This window comes from Petaurus breviceps, unplaced genomic scaffold (genome assembly GCF_028583685.1).
Source record: "Petaurus breviceps papuanus isolate PSGF00001 unplaced genomic scaffold, PetGlider_PUasm1.0 191, whole genome shotgun sequence".
Classification (NCBI taxonomy): Eukaryota; Metazoa; Chordata; class Mammalia; order Diprotodontia; family Petauridae; genus Petaurus; species Petaurus breviceps.
In genome coordinates this window covers 3,872,458-3,888,571 of record NW_027185811.1, presented here as the reverse complement: position 1 = coordinate 3,888,571, position 16,114 = coordinate 3,872,458, and positions in this window count along the sequence as shown.

Here is a 16,114-nt window from a genome sequence, read left to right as displayed (position 1 = left end):
AGATTCTTTGTTGGGTTCCTTGTGGGCCTATGAATCTGCGTCCATTCTGTCCTTGGTTTTCAACATACACTGACATCAGCTATGCCTCTAGGCATAGATGGAAAGACTGGAATCCAACATCCTCCATACTAGCTTGCAAGATTCTCCTTGGGCCAAAGAGGAGTAGAGGAGGTGGAGGACCCAGACCAGCTAAAACCCATGTGTTCTTTCTCAGGGGTCTACTGGATCTCTCTCTCTCTCTCTCTCTCTCTCTCTCTCTCTCTCTCTCTCTCTGTCTCTCTCTCTGTCTCTCTCTCTCTCTCTCTGTCTCTCTGTCTCTCTCTGTCTGTCTGTCTCTCTCTCCTGGCTTGCCCTTCACTGGGACTCCCTGGTTCCAGCTATCTTGATGTTTTCATACAGGATCCAGAGGGCACATGGAAATTCGTCAGACAATTAGAACATTCTTTCTGTATAGTGTACTTTTACTTTAACCATTGGCTTTCAAAGTCCATTTATATTTAATCTAAAGCTCTAAGATTTACTGCTGGTCCCATTTTATCACTTATTTTAAATGGGGTAGAGTGGCTTGATACAATAAATCTAAGCAATATATGTATATGTGTATGTGTATATATACATATATATATGTATATATATATAATAATTCAAGCCCCTACCAGATCCAATCTCAAGCAAGAAGAGGAGCGACCTTCCCTGTGACTGTAGACCCTTCCATCTCCTGCTAAACCTGTCCCCTGAGGGAAGAGGAAGAGGAAAATAAATGGGGAACAGGGCTTCCATTTCCTGCCACACAAACTTGACTTCCATGTTCCACTGCACTGTCTCCTGCCTGATTACTGTTTTTCAGAGAAAATGAATAATAGCTTCCCATCTCACCATGAGTCTTCCATCTCATGTTACATGTGTCTCCTGCCTGATCTTCAACCTTCTCTGGAAAAAGGAGTAGAGCTATCCAACTCAATGACTGACATATTCACACATGATCTTATGAATGTCCCAATGATTCTTAACCATTTGCACCCCCATTCCTCATCTTCCATCACCTGATTCTATATTCTCATCCCCCTTGACCCTTCTACCTTAAAGTCTCAACCAAACACTACCCACTCCTTCTACTGTGTCCTCTGGAATTCCTATTCCATAGACAACAAACTTACCTTTATCTTACATCTTTCCCCCTGCCCTAGTTTTTCCATCTTCTAGCAATCACTAAGACCTCCTCCCCCACCCCAACCCCATTCTCAATAACACAGCCTCTCTGGCTACTTTTTCTAGTATTGACTACACATTCATTCCTTATAGTCCACTGGTTGAGACAGGAGAATTGGAATACTCCTTGCTACATCCAGGTTCTCTCCCTACCTCCATCACTTAGTTACCTTTCCTCCTTTGAGATGTATACAATATACATCTTCTACCCAATTAAAATACTGATAGCTATTGTCTACAGACATCCAGGTCACTCTACTTCCTTTCTCCTTTTTTATTTTTGGAGGGGGGAAGGCAGGGCAATCAGGGTTAAGTGTGTGACTTAAAAGAGATAAAGTCACACAGCTAGTAAGTGTTAAGTGTCTGAGGCTGGATTTGAACTAAGGTCCTCCTGTCTCCAGGGTCGGTGCTCTATTCACTGTGTCACTTAGTCACTGTGTCACCTAGCCACCCCACTACTTCCTTTCTCAATGGTACACAATTTTTCTCTCCTCTCCAACTTCTGCCTTCATACTAGGAAACTTCAGCATACATATTAACTCTCCCTCAAATGCCCTAACCATTCAGTTCCTTAACCCACTCATTTCTCATGACATACTGCTCCATTCCTCAGTCACATATTAAGATGGTCTTGCCATCACCCACAACTGCACCACCTCTATGTTCAAGAATTCTAAAATTCCCTTAACCTTTCCCTCTATTCTCTTACCAAAACCTATTATTCTTTCACACTATGACCTCCAATTCCTTAACCTTTGAGTTCTTTCCCAGGCCATGACCCCTTCACTAACCACTTTCTCTTCTCCCCATCTTGACACCTTGATGAAATAGTTCAATGTTATCCTGTCTACTTCTCCTGAGTCCCTGGTCCTCTTATCATATTACTGATTGTTCCCTGCCAAGCCTTAGCCTTGGATGACTCCCACTATCTGCTGCCTTCAATCCCACACATATGCTACTGGATGAAGATGGAGAAAATCAAGCAACTGTTATGACTAGGTACATTACAATTGTATGTTATACAATCTCAACTGGGCCCTCACTGCTGCAAAGCAATCAGTCTAAATCTCCCCTATCAACTCTCCACAGAAGCTCTTCCAAACTTTTTTCTCTCTCTTTAAACCTCCCATGATGCCCCCACCCCACCCCCTCTCAGCTAAGAACCTTGCCTCATATTTTATAGAAAAAAAGGCCATTTTCCTTGAGGTCCCTCTTTTCTCCTTTTCCTATCACTAGGTGTTTTCTGCCTCTCTCTACTCTGTCACCTTTGCTTCACACAAAAAGGTGGTCTTATTCCTCAACAAGGCAACTCTTCTACCTGCACAAACTATGCCATTTATCCTGTCTCCTCCAACAGAATGACTTTCTGTCATTCCCACTTTGTCACTTATCTTCTGTCCATAAGCTCCTTACCTATTGCCTACAAACATATACATATGTCCCCCATTCTGATAAACTAGAAGCCTCCCAAATAAGATCAGAGTAAAGCAAGGATGCCCATTATCACCACTATTTTTCAATATAGTACTATAAATGTTAGCTATATCAATAATAAAAGAAAAAGAAATAGAAAGAAATAGAATAGGCAATGAGAAAACAAAACTGTCACTTTTTGAAGATGATGGTATACTTAGAAAATCCTAGAGAATAAACTAAAAAACTACTTGAAATAATTAACAACTTTATCAAAGTTGCAGGATATAAGACAAACCCACAAAAATCATCACCATTTCTTTATATGACCAGCAAAGCCCAGCAGCAAGAGATAGAAAGAAAAATTCCATTTAAAATAGCTGTAAACAATATAAAATACTTGGGAGTCTACCCGCCAAGACAAAACCAGAAACTATATAAACACAATTACAAAACACTTTTCACACAAATAAAGCCAAATAAATAACTGGGAAAATATTAATTGCTCATGGGTAGGCAAAGCCAATATGATAAAATGACAATTCTGCCTAAACTAATTTACTCATTTGATGCCATACTAATCAAAATACCAAAAATTATTTGATAGAGCTAGAAAAAATAGTAACAAAATTCATCTGGAAGAACAAAAGGTCAAGAATATCAAGGGAATCAATGGGGAAAAATACAAAGGAAGGTAGCTTAGCAATACCAGATCTCAAACTATATTATAAAGCAGGAGTCCTTAAAACTGTCTGGTACTGGCTAAGAAACAGAATGGTGGATCCGTGGTACACAAAACACAGTAGTCAAGGACCATAGTAATCTAGTGTTTGATAAACCCAAATACTTTGGATAAGAACTCACTATTTGACAAAAACTGCTAGGAAAAGTGGAAAACAATAGAGTACAAACTAGGTATAAACCATCTTACACTATATACCAAGATAAGGTCAAAATGGGTGCATGATTTAGACATAAAGGATGACACCATGTCTTCCCCATCCTCAAAAAAACCTCACTTGATCCTTCTATCCCCAATAAATAATATCCTATATCTCTTCTTCCTTTTGCAGCTAATCTCTTTGAGAAAGGTATTGATAATATGTGCCTCCATTTTCTTTCCTTTCATTCTCTTAACACCTTGCAATACAGTTTTCAATCTCATTATTCCACCAAAACTGTTCTCTCCAAATATACCAATGATTTTTTAATGGCCAGATCCAATGATCTCTTTGACCTTTCTGTAGCCTCTGACACTGTTGATCAATTTCCTTCTTCTCCTTGATACTCTCTTCTCTCTAGGTTTTCAGGATGCCACTGTCTCCTGGTTCTCTTTGTACTTACCAAACTACTCTTTCTCAGTCTCCTTTACTAGATCTTCAGCCAAATCACACCCAATAATTCTAGGGCTTGGTCTTGGGTCCTCTCCTCACTCCAAACAACTTCACTTGTTGGTCTCATCAGCTCCCACAGATGCCGATAATTCTCAGATCCACCTATCCTTCTCTAACATCTCTGTTGCCTTCCAGACTTTCATCTCCAACTGCCTTTTAGATATCTTGAGCAGGACATCTTAAATTCAGCATGTCCAAAAATGAATTCACTATCTTTTCCCCTAAATTCTTCCTCACTCCTAATTTTCCTATTACTATTAAAGGCAACACTATCCTCCCAGTCACCCAGGCTCAAAACCTAGGAGTCATCCTCAACTCTTCCCTATCTTTCATCCCTTATACCCAATTTGGTGCTAAAACCTGTCAATTTTGTCTTTGCAACATCTCTCAAATATGACACCTTATCTTTTTAATACCACCCTCTAATACTACATGCGATTGTAGGCCCTCTTCACCTCAAGCTTGGATTATTACAATAGCTTTCTGATGGGTCTGCCTTGCACAAGTCTCTCTCTGTTCCAATCCATTCTCTTTTCAATTGCCAAACTGATTTTCCTAAAGTGCAGTTCTGACCATATCATCCCTCTCCCTCAACTCAATAAACTCCAATGGCTCCTTATCACCTCTTGTATCAAATACAAAATCTTCTACTTGGAATTCAAAGCCCTTCATAACCTAACCCCCATCCCCACCTTTTCCAATCTTCTTACATCTTTCTCCTCCTCATGTACTCTTCAGGCTAGTGACACTGGCCTCTTTGTTCTTCCACAATTAAGATACTCCATCTCCCAGCTCTGGGCATTTTCTCTGGCTGTCTCCTGTGCTTGGAATAATCTCCCACTTTGCCTTTACCTCTTGGCTGCTCTGGCTTCCTTCAAGTCCCAACTAAAATCTCATTTTCTATGGGAAGGTTTTCTCAGTCACATCTTACCTCTTTTAATTATTTCCTATTTATATTGTATGTAGTTTGTCTGCATATTTTTGTTTGCTTGTTTCTCCCCATTAGACTGTGAGCTCCCTGAGGGCACAGTGGCACACAAGAGGTACTTGATGGATGCTTATTGATGGACTGACTGAATAGATCCAAGTGGCTAGCCTTCTATTCCCTCTCCCTCTGTACAAAGTGTCTAGTTTGCTATGGACCCACATACTGGGATAACCAGATTTAGTCCAGGAATGCCTGGCCACTTATTGTATTTGGCTCTTTTACACCTCTACTGGTGTGGTGGGTGTGTGTGTGTGTGTGTGTGTGTGAAGCCCAGATTCGAGTCAAAGAACTCTCCACGCCGGGGGAGGTCAGTGTGAATGGTATTCAATGTACAATATGAAATAGGTGTGGGACAGCTACTCAAAAGAATTACTAAAAATCACAAAGATAAACAAGAATGCAAATACTCAAACCAAGATGCAATAACTTATAACTACTCCTATTCTCCTTTGTGAGGTTGAGATTTAAGCATCAGAACATTAAACAATTTGTAAGACTCTTGAGTATTTTACATTTCACCTGGCTCTCCACCATAGAAGTTATTCCTTCCAGGTCTATATCTTTAGGCCAACCAGGCCAGTTATTGCCCTTCTACCCTGATGGTTGTTATGCTCTTCAATGAAGAAACTCCCCTAGTGGCCAGTCAGCTCAACCAAGGGATCCAGGTTCTCTGCTCTTCTCAAACCCACAAGGTTCTCTCCAAGGCTGACCATGCCTATCTAAGAATAGAGGTTCAGTCTAATTGATATTTAGGTAGAAATACAAAGTAGAAAAAAGGACCTTCAGGCTCAGATCACCTAGCCAAGCCTTTTCCTTATCTACTACATATGACATGCTTCAGGAGGGAAGGAAGGAACAATACTTTTACATCCCTTAATGGGAAGCTGAGTACAAGAAAATTACACGCCATACATTCCAGAAATGGAAAGTTAGTCAACTGGTGGTTGATCCTTTCTAAATTGACGTAGTACTTCCACCAATGCCATCATGGGACCAAGGAACTAATAAGGATATTCCTTAATTATTTCAAAACCCATGCTGTGGTAATGAAGGAATATTTTAGTATGTTAGCCATTTCTTTAATTACTAAAATGTAATTTACTTGTTGATCAGTTATCTATAAGGCCCCACTCATCTTTTTTCCATATATTTGTATGTATTTATACACACACACTCACATACATAGAGCTATGGCCTACAAAATTGATTAACCTTGTAAATGATGATAGTTTAAGGATTAAATAGTTATTTAGAATATATTTTAGCTGTCTGTGGAGGCAAGAAGACATAAGTATAAGTCCTACCTCTAACACATACTGATAGGTGATTTTAGGCAGGTCACTTAAGCAATCAGTGCTTTAGGCAATTCTCTAAGACTCTAAATTACAGAGAGGTGCCAATCTTAATTGGTAAAGCATGTTTCTTAACTTGGGAGTTCCCTATACCAATAGAATCATAATTCAATCCCCAGCCCTATCGAAAATCTCAGCTTAAAATTATTCCAAGAACATAATTAAATTATCCATATCCTTTGACACAAAGATTCCACAGCTAGGCATATATTCCAAGGAAGTCAAGGACAGAAAGAAAAACCCCATATACACCAAAATATTTATAGCAGCACTTTTTATATTAGTGAACAACTGGAAGCAAAATAGAAGCCCATAAGATGGGGGATGACTAAAGAAACTGTGGTACATGAATGTATGGGATATAACTGTGCTATTAGAAAAAAGACAAACACACAGAAGTATAGAAAGACTTTTGACCTGATACAAAGTGAAAGGACTTTTTTATGGCACAGTGATATTCTATTATATTATAATTACAACTTAAACAGGTGTCAGGGAAGACTAGTACCTCTGGGGGGAGGGCTGCTTTCCACTTTTGATGTCCATCTCTGGTTCCATGAAGTTTGTAGCATGTGCAGCAGCCACACCCTAGTAAACCATTTCAGCAGCCAAGCTATACCAGGTTTAGGGTAACCAAGGGGCCTCAAATACGTTGGTGAGTTAGGAGAAGGTCTACTCCAAGCATGTGAAGCCTTCTTCTGGCAGAATGGGTGGATGTTAGCAATTTGAAGGTGGTGGAAACAGGCGTTGTAGGGCACTTAGAGCTTGGTTAGACATGGAAAATGTTAAGGTCATCCACTACATCCCAGACCATTGCCAACTGTCTTGACATTTGTCTTATTACTGGAGTTTGATGACTCTGGAAGATAGAGTAAGGCTGATGACTTTTAGTAACTCTACCTCACTTAAATCCAATTAATGTGTCAAAAGATATCACTCATACCTTTTTACCATTTTTATCTACCTCAAAGTCCTGTGATGACAGGCAAGCAAAGAAGCATCAGGTGCAGATACATTGAGAGTTACAATCACAACCCTGTACATAGGTCATAGGTTCATCTTCTCATGGACTGAAGCAGCAGTGAGATTTGGTAGCCCATTGAGTATCTGAGTAGCCTTTTTTTTTCAAGTTCTTTATTAACTTCTGGTTTACATTATTCATTTCCGCCAGATTTTGAGTTACAAATTTTCTCCCACCGCCCCAAAATAGCAGTCCCACAGGATATCCCCTCCTCCAATCTGCTCTCTCCCATATCTTCTACCATACACCCTTTGACTTTTCTAGTAGGGCATAGGTGGATCTCTATGCCCCAGTGCCTGTATATCTTATTTCCCAATTACATGTAAAATAATATTAATAATAGTATATATATATATATATATATATATATTTAAATATTTGATTTTAAAACTTTGATTTCCAGATTCATTCCCTTCCTTCATTGTCACCCACCCTTACTGGGAAGATAAGCAATTCAGTATAGGTTGTACATGTGTAGCTAACGCAAAACATTAACATAGTAGATATATTGTAAAAGACTGACTATATTTCCCTCCCTCCTATCCCACCTCCCACTTGTTCTATTCTCTGCTTTGATCCTGTCCCTTTTCAAAAGTGGGTGCTTCCCACTTCCCTCCCCCCCCAGCCTGCCCTCCCTTCCCTCATCCTCCCTCTCATCCCCTTCCCCCCCCTGCTCTGCTGTAGAGTGAGATGCCCTATTTAGTGTGTATGTCATTCCCTCCCTGAGCCAAATTCAATGAGAATAAGGTTGACCCATTCCCTTTTGCCTTCCTATTCTTACTTCTTGTATCTGAATGTCTAATTTTCTATTCAACTCTGGTTTTTTCATCAAGAATGCTTGAAAGTCCTCTATTCCATTGAATGACCATATTTTCCCCTGAAAAATTATACTCAGTTTTGCTGGGGAGGGATTCTTGGTTTTAATACCAGCTCCTTTGCCCTCAGGAATATTATATTCCAAGTTCTTCGATCCCTCAGTGTAGAAGCTGCCAGATCCTGGGTTATCCTGATTGTGTTTCCACAATATTAAAATTGTTTCTTCCTGGCTGCTTGTAATATTCTCTCCTTGATCTGGGAATTTTGGAACCTGGCTATAATATTCCTAAAGAGTTTTCTTTTGCGGATCTTTTTCAAGAGGTGATCAGTGGATTCTTTCAACCTCTATTTTGCCCTCTGGTTCTAAAACATCAGGGCAGTATTCCTTGAGAATTTCTTAGAGGATGATTTCTAGGTTCTTTCTTTGATCATGGCTTTCAGCTAGTCCAATTATTTTTAAGTTAACTCTCCTGGATCTATTTTCCAGGTCAGTGGTTTTTCCAATGAGATATTTCACATTGCCTTCTATTCTTTCATTTGTTTGGATCTGTTTAACAGCATCTTGGTTTCTTATAAAGTCACTAGCTTCTATTTGCTCCAATCTGATTCTGAAGGAATGATTCTCCTCAGTGAGCTTTTTGAGATTCTTTTTCCATCTGCCAAATTCGGCTTTTTAAGGCATTCTTCTCATTGCCTTTTTGAGCCTCTTTTGCCATTTGAATTGTCTATTTTTTAAGGTGTTATTTTCAGGCTGTTGACTCTCATTTCATAATTTTCTTGCATCATTCTCATTTCTCTTCCCAATTTTTCCTCCACTTCTCTTATTTGCTTATTAAGGTCCTCTATGGCCTGTAACCAACTCATATTTTTCTTGGAAGCTTTTGGTGCAGGAGTTCTGACTTCACTGTCTTCTTCCTGTTCCATGCTTTGACCCTTTTTGTCTCCAAAATAGGAGTGTAAAGTTGGGTTGCTCTGTTTATTTTGCTTTCTTTGCCTACTCATGTTGCCACTCAATCACTTGACCCCTGGGCTTTTTGCTATAGTAAGACTCTGCCACTAGACAGGGGAGCTTCGTCTCAAACACTAGGCTTTTCTCAGCTACCAAAGGTATTAATTGGGTTCCCTTTCTGAAGCCTCCACACTCTCTGGCAAGCTGGTCACACATCCCAGGATCTCCACCCTAGACCGCAATCCAGATCCAAGCAGGTTAAAGCAACAGTGATTACCCCTCAGACTGGTTGCTTGGTCCCCCTACACTCTGCAGGCCAGGAGCTGAAGCTGGCACATGGCGGCCATGGGGCCTAACGGCTTCTCCTCCCAGGGACATAGGGCGACTGCACTCCCAACTACTGGATCTCAAAGTCCACACTGCATTCACCTCTCACTTTGTCCTTAGCATCTATGTGTTGATAATTCTGGAAACTGCCACAGCTGCTGGTGATCTGAAGTCCTTGCAGCCAGTGGCTGGTCAGGCCTGCCCTGGGGCTAAAACCTCTGGCTCACCTGGGGCTGGGGTCAGCTTCCAGATCACTGTGCTGGCTGCTTGCTGCCGGCCTGCCAGGCTGTCCTCAGTGGAAGGTTAGCTTCTCCGTGTCATTTTGTGGGTTCTGTAGTTCCAAAGTTTGTTCAGAGTCCCCTTTTACATGAATTGGGGGAGGTGGAAGCTGGAGTCCCTTGGACTGTTTCTACCCCTCCATCTTGACCCTAAGTAGCCTTTTTAAAGGATTGTACTGCTCACCTTCTGGTGTGAGGAAGGAGCTAGAAAAGGTGGCCTAAAAATTGCCTGCTTCACAAACCCTAACCTTGGCTTGCTTACTGTGGCAGGCAGGGATCCTCCCCTGCAGTTGAAACACACAAAAAAAAAGTACAAAAACTTTAGCAAAGATGTTTCTACTCACTTTTGGTACATGGAATTTGTGCATGCTTATAGACAGTAAGAAATCCAGTAGACCTGAAAGATGAATAGCTTTTGTTTCAAGAGAACTCAGCAGGTATCTTATCCAGATAGCAGCTCTGAGTGAAACAAGACTGGCAAATAAAGGGCAGTTTATCGAAGTTGGAGCTGGATACATGTTTTTTTTTTTTTTCTAGAGTGGTGACTATGATCGGGAGCACTGAAGCTGGCATAGGTTTTGCAATCAAAACTAATCTAATCAACAAGTCTGTATGCCTCCCAAAAAAAGTAAATGATAGGCTCATGACAATGTGATTTCCACTTGCAGGAAAGCTCCATGCCACAGTCATCAATGTGTATGTTCCCACCATGATGAATCCTGATGAGGTCAAAGAAAAAAAATTATGAAGACCTGGAGACCCTCATCATCAAGGTGCCAAAAGAATACAAGTTCATAATTCTAGGTGATTTTTAACACCAGAGTAGTACTTGGGAGGAATGGAGTCAGAAAGAACAGCAACAGTTACTTACTGCTGAAGACTTGTGGGTCTCAGGATCTTCTTCTTATCACTGCCTTCCATTTACCTAAACACAGTAAAACTTCAACAGAACTTTGTGGATGCACCCTCACAACATATAATGGAATTCACTAGATTATGTCATTATAAGGAGAAGAGACAGACAGGACGTGAGAGTAACAAAGGCAATGTGTGGTGCAGAGTGCTGGACCAATCCTAGACTTACCCTCTCCAAGTTAATAATTCCCATTCAACAAAAGCAGTGGCCCCAAAGCAAAATGACTAGCAGATGACTTACTGTTAACAGACTAGAGCTCTACTCCAAGGGTGAACACTTTGTTATTAACTTGGAGGGAAATCTGAGTCAACATATGGTTGGCAACAGTGAAGCAGAAAAGGAGTGCGCAGCTTTCAGAGATTTGGGGTACAGTACCACATTTACCCCTCTGGGCCAGAACACTCACAAACATCAAGATTGGTTTGAAAAAAATGATGTGGAAGTTCAGAAGCTACTAAATGAAAATGAGAATTCCACAGGGTTGTATCAGCAATGCCATATTCACAATGCCTATGGAGATTACAAATATGCTGATATAATTATCCATCACAAAATACATCATGCTTGCCATATGGGGGAATAAGCTGGAAAATTTATTAAGATACCAAAAGACTGAGTCCCAAAACCAGAAAGTGAAAGCCATCAGAGTAGTTATGACATTGGCACAGGTAGATAAAGTAGAAAGCACCCACATTTTCAAGCCTTTGAAACAGAACAGGCTACCTCAGGCAAAGGTCCTCCTCTCCCCACTCACAGCAACCACCCAGCATCCGGGAAGCGTGCTTCCAGCAGCTCCGGCCCCTGGCAGTCCTCATCAGGAGTCCTTAGCAGAAATTCTGGCTAACTCAAAAAGGGCTTCGCGCTGCCGCTGCCTCTGCTGCTGCTGCCACCGTCGCCACCACCGCCAGCCACCGCAGGAACTCTAGTTTGGCTTCCGCTTCCTCTTGCTCCGCCCCTTCCTGCTACGTCAGCAAGTCCAACAGGGCATGGAAGATCTTTAAATCCCATAACCCTTACATGGGTTTACCAGCAAAATAGTTCATCCATCTCTCAGAAAGCAGCATTTAACTTCATAAAAATAAAGTGGAAGAGAAGTTTAGAAAGATCTAGAATTCTTGACTGTCAGAAGTCAGATGAATTCAGTTTTATGCTGATAGTAACAATCCAAAGCTCTTTTATGATGTCTTAAAGGTTACTTATGGGCTGAAGACCTATGGTTCATCTCAACTACTCAGTATGATGGAGCCACATTGATTAGTAATAAGGACATAATTCTGGAAAGGAAAGAACAAATAGCAACAAAATAATCAAAACTGAATCCTGTAACTAAACACTTACATAGTGTTCTCAACAGACTATCAACCAGTGCTGAAGTCACTGACTGTATATCCCAAGATGAAGCCAATCCCTCTCTAGCCAAACTTCCAACTAAAGGACAGTTTTTGAATGCCATTAGGTTCTTCTAGTGTGACAAAGCTCCAAGTACTGCTTCTATTGCAGCTGAGATTTACAGGACAGGGGGTCCACTGCCCATACAAAAGCTGACTGAAATCTTCCAAGTTTTATGGCAAGAGGAGGTTATCCCTCAGGAGTTCAAGGATGTCTCCATTACCCATCTCTATAAAGGAAAAGGAAATAGGCTGTCCTGTGACAATCACAAAGGGGTCTTTCTCTAAATCATTGCTGGCAAGATTCTTGTCTGAGTCCTTCTTAATGGGCTGATTTTTCATCTGGAAGATGGTCATCTACTGGAGAACCATTATGGCTTCAGAAAGGGCCAAGAAATAGTTGAGATATGGTATTTGTTGCCCAACAACTCCAGAAGAAATGCCAGGAGCAGAACAAAGGTCTATATATATGGCATTTTTCAATCTGACCAAGACCTTTGATACTGTTAGTCATAAGGGCTTGTGGAAGATCATGGCAAAATTTTGTTGCCCAGAGAAATTCATCAGCATTATACATCAGTTTCATGATGATATACTTGCATGGGTTCTGGATAATGGACAATGCTCTTGTGCTTTCCCAGTCACCAATGGAATGAAGCTGGGCTGTGTGCCTGCTCGCATGATTTTTAGTATGTTTTCAGCAATGTTGTCAGATGCTTTCAATGAGGATGAAAATGGTGGCAAGGTCAGCTACTGCACTGATACTAATTTATACTAACTTGAAAAGGCACAAGCCAAAATGAAAGAGGAGGGAGTTGGCATGTGACTTTTTGTTTGCAGATGATTGTGCACTCAACACAGCCTCTGAGGCTGAGCTGCAACAAAGTGTGGATAGATTCTCTGCTGCTTGTGCTAATTTTGGTCTAACAACACCAAGAAAACAGAGATTCTCCACCAGTCAGCACCGCACCATCCATACATGGAGCCATCAGTTAAAGCCAATGGAGAAATTTTGAATGCTATGCATAAGTTCATTTACCTTGGCAGTATACTTCCCAGGGCTGTATACACAGGTGATGGGTTTGATGAATGCATTGCCAGAATTAGCTCAGTGTTTGGAAGGCTCTGAAGGAAAGTGTGGAAGAGAAGAAGTATTAGACTGCCTACCAAACTGAAGGCATAAAGAGCTGTTGTGCTGACCACATTGTTGAATGCCTGTGAAACCTGGACAGTATACCAACGCCATTCCAGGAAACTGAATTGCTTCCATTTGAATTGTCTTAGGAAGATTATGAAGATCACCTGGCAGGATAAGGTACCAGACACAGAAGTCTTTACTTAGCTGAACTGCCAAGCATTCAGGCTCCATGGCAAAAAGTAAGACTATAATGAGCTGGCCGAGTTGTTTGAATGCCAAAGGCAAATTTGCCTAAAAGACTATTTTACAGAGAACTCATATAAGGCAAGTGCTCACATGAAGGTCAGAAGAAGTGATACAAAGACACTCAAGGCCTCTCTGAAGAACTTTGGAATTGATTTTGAGAAATGGGAGATGTTGGCACAGGACAGTCCAGCATGGCATGTCCCAAAGGCAGAATTGCAATAGCTCAAAAGAAACATGAGATGCATAAATTTAGAGACATCTCTATTTCAAATGTTCATATAGACTATTTGTGCCAGTCCTGTGGTAGAGCCTTCCCAGTTTATTCGTCTGACTCTACCTTGACCCCAATATAGTGATGTCATTTTGCTTTGAGCATGCAGGACAACAAAATAACTTAAATGGAAAGAAAAATAGCAGCAAAATAATCAAAACTGAATCCTGTAAGATTATAATTACTTAAGTTTGACCCTACAGAAGAGATATGAAAAGATAACTCCTTCAACTTTTTTTTTTGCAGAAAGGTAGGATCCTTGGGTGTGGAATACTATATATAAAGTCATGCTTTTTAAAATGTTGTTTAGTTTTATGGAACTGTTTTTCTTTTGTCTCTTAAAAATATTTATTATGAAGTTCTCCAGAAGGAAATAGGAGAAGAGGTATAGTAGCAAATACAAAAAAATATTAATAAAAGTTAATTTTAAGAGATATCCTGGCTGTGAGAAAGATCACAGCCAGTCACCTCTATCACTTCTTATCATGGCTTCTCTTCACTTCTGAAATATAATTCTACCATTCAGTCCACTCATCATACCAACTGAAGTTTTTTCTCGCTTCTTCCTCTTTACAATATAGAGGTTATAACAGTTCTGACAGAAAGAAAATTCTCTTTTATCCTCTTTCTGTTTACTTACAGTTTTGCTCAAAACATCATTGTTAACAGTCTCCCCATAATTGAAGTTAAACTACCAATACCTCAACACCCTTAAAAACAAAGGATTCTAAAAAAAAATACTTCGTGGAAAAGGATATTGAAACTAGTGTTATTACATGATCTTGCTACAGCCAGACTAACCTACTTTCAGACCCTTACATGTATCATTCACCCTCCTAACTTTGCTTGTGTGCTGTTCCTTATTTCTGAAATGCTCTCCCTCTTCCAATTGGACTTCTGAGTTCCTACCTGTTCTTTAAAGCTCAACTAAAGTTACTTCCTTCAGAAGACATCTCCATTCTCTTTGTTGGAGAATAAAGAGAACTCCAACCTATCCTGACTGCCATAGATTATTCAGGGTTTTGTTTTGTAATTATTCATGTATTTGTGTGTGTAAATTATTATACTTATATATAAGAGTGTAGGTCACTCAAATCAGTTAGAAGTATGAACTAGGTGTGAATAAAGCCAAGGCTTCTCCATTGAATCAATCAAACAAAGACATTAGATTAGGTATGAGAAGTCTTTGAAAGTCATTGGATGACTTGGAGTGATACTCTATAATAGAAGGTGTTTAAATATTGGCTGAAGAGATTTCATCATGTGTCTTCATTTCATCTATGTGTCTTCCATAAAATAATAAGCAAGTTCTACACCCAAAATCCTAGCATCTGGCAGCAATGATGAAAGAATAGTTCAGTCAAGCCCCTGAAAGGAAATTACTTGGAGTAATTACTTGGAGGGGGGAGGGAAAGAGAAAGCCTCTGTCTCCTTCCAGCTGTTTTGACCCTAGGAAGACCTTGTAAATTTTTAATGGGTAGGTATTCAGAGTTCTCCCTGGAATCCAAGCAGTAGCCCCAGAAACGTCAGCATTGTCTGTTTTGGGAGCTGAAGACAAATTAGTCACACTGAGGAAAAGTACTTTCAGGATTCTACAAGGAGCTATGCAGAAGACAACACCATTCCTAAAGAGAGCTTCTTGAGGACTTCTGCAAAAAATTGCCAGGAACAGTGAGTTATTCCCTTTGCCACATGAGCTATAACAATGAGCCTACTTTCCCCTTGGTCTCTGTATCTACTAATGCAAGAATGTGTCAAAGACTTTTGACAACCACCTCAATAAATACTCCCAACTAAAAGCTAATTAAATCTGACTGGTTAACTGATATTAACTAATTATCAGACTCCCCTCCCAACAGTGAGCATACTAGAAGGGGTTCATGAGCTATTAGAAAAGATCTTCCCCAATCCTCTAGGTTACCTTTAAAACTTAGAGGGAAATGCAATGCCAGTGTGAGTGGGAGTTGGTAGAATGAGCCCAGAACCTGTGCTCATTTTATACTTATATCTTATCACCCTACTAGGCATGGACTGTGTATTATCTAACACCCTAGAGCTTAGCATAGTGATTCTTTATACACTAGAGATACTTAATGACATGTTTGCTGAATGAATTCTTGAAAAGCATTGAGAAAGTTTATGTTGCGTTTATATAGACTGTAGATCTGTCCTAGTTTTCTGTTGCCTCTTTACTATAGACCCAAGCCATCTAACTCTACTCTTTTATCTAGGTCCTCTCTCTCTCTCTCTCTCTCTCTCTCTCTCTCTCTCTCTCTCTCTCTCTCTCTCTCTCTCTCTCTCTCTTTCCCTCAACTTGTACTTTCATTGGTGCTAAGAAACTCTCTCTTTGGTGTCCATCAGTAACTCCTCTGTAACTTATTAGACCTTTAAAGTGGCCTGGAACACTC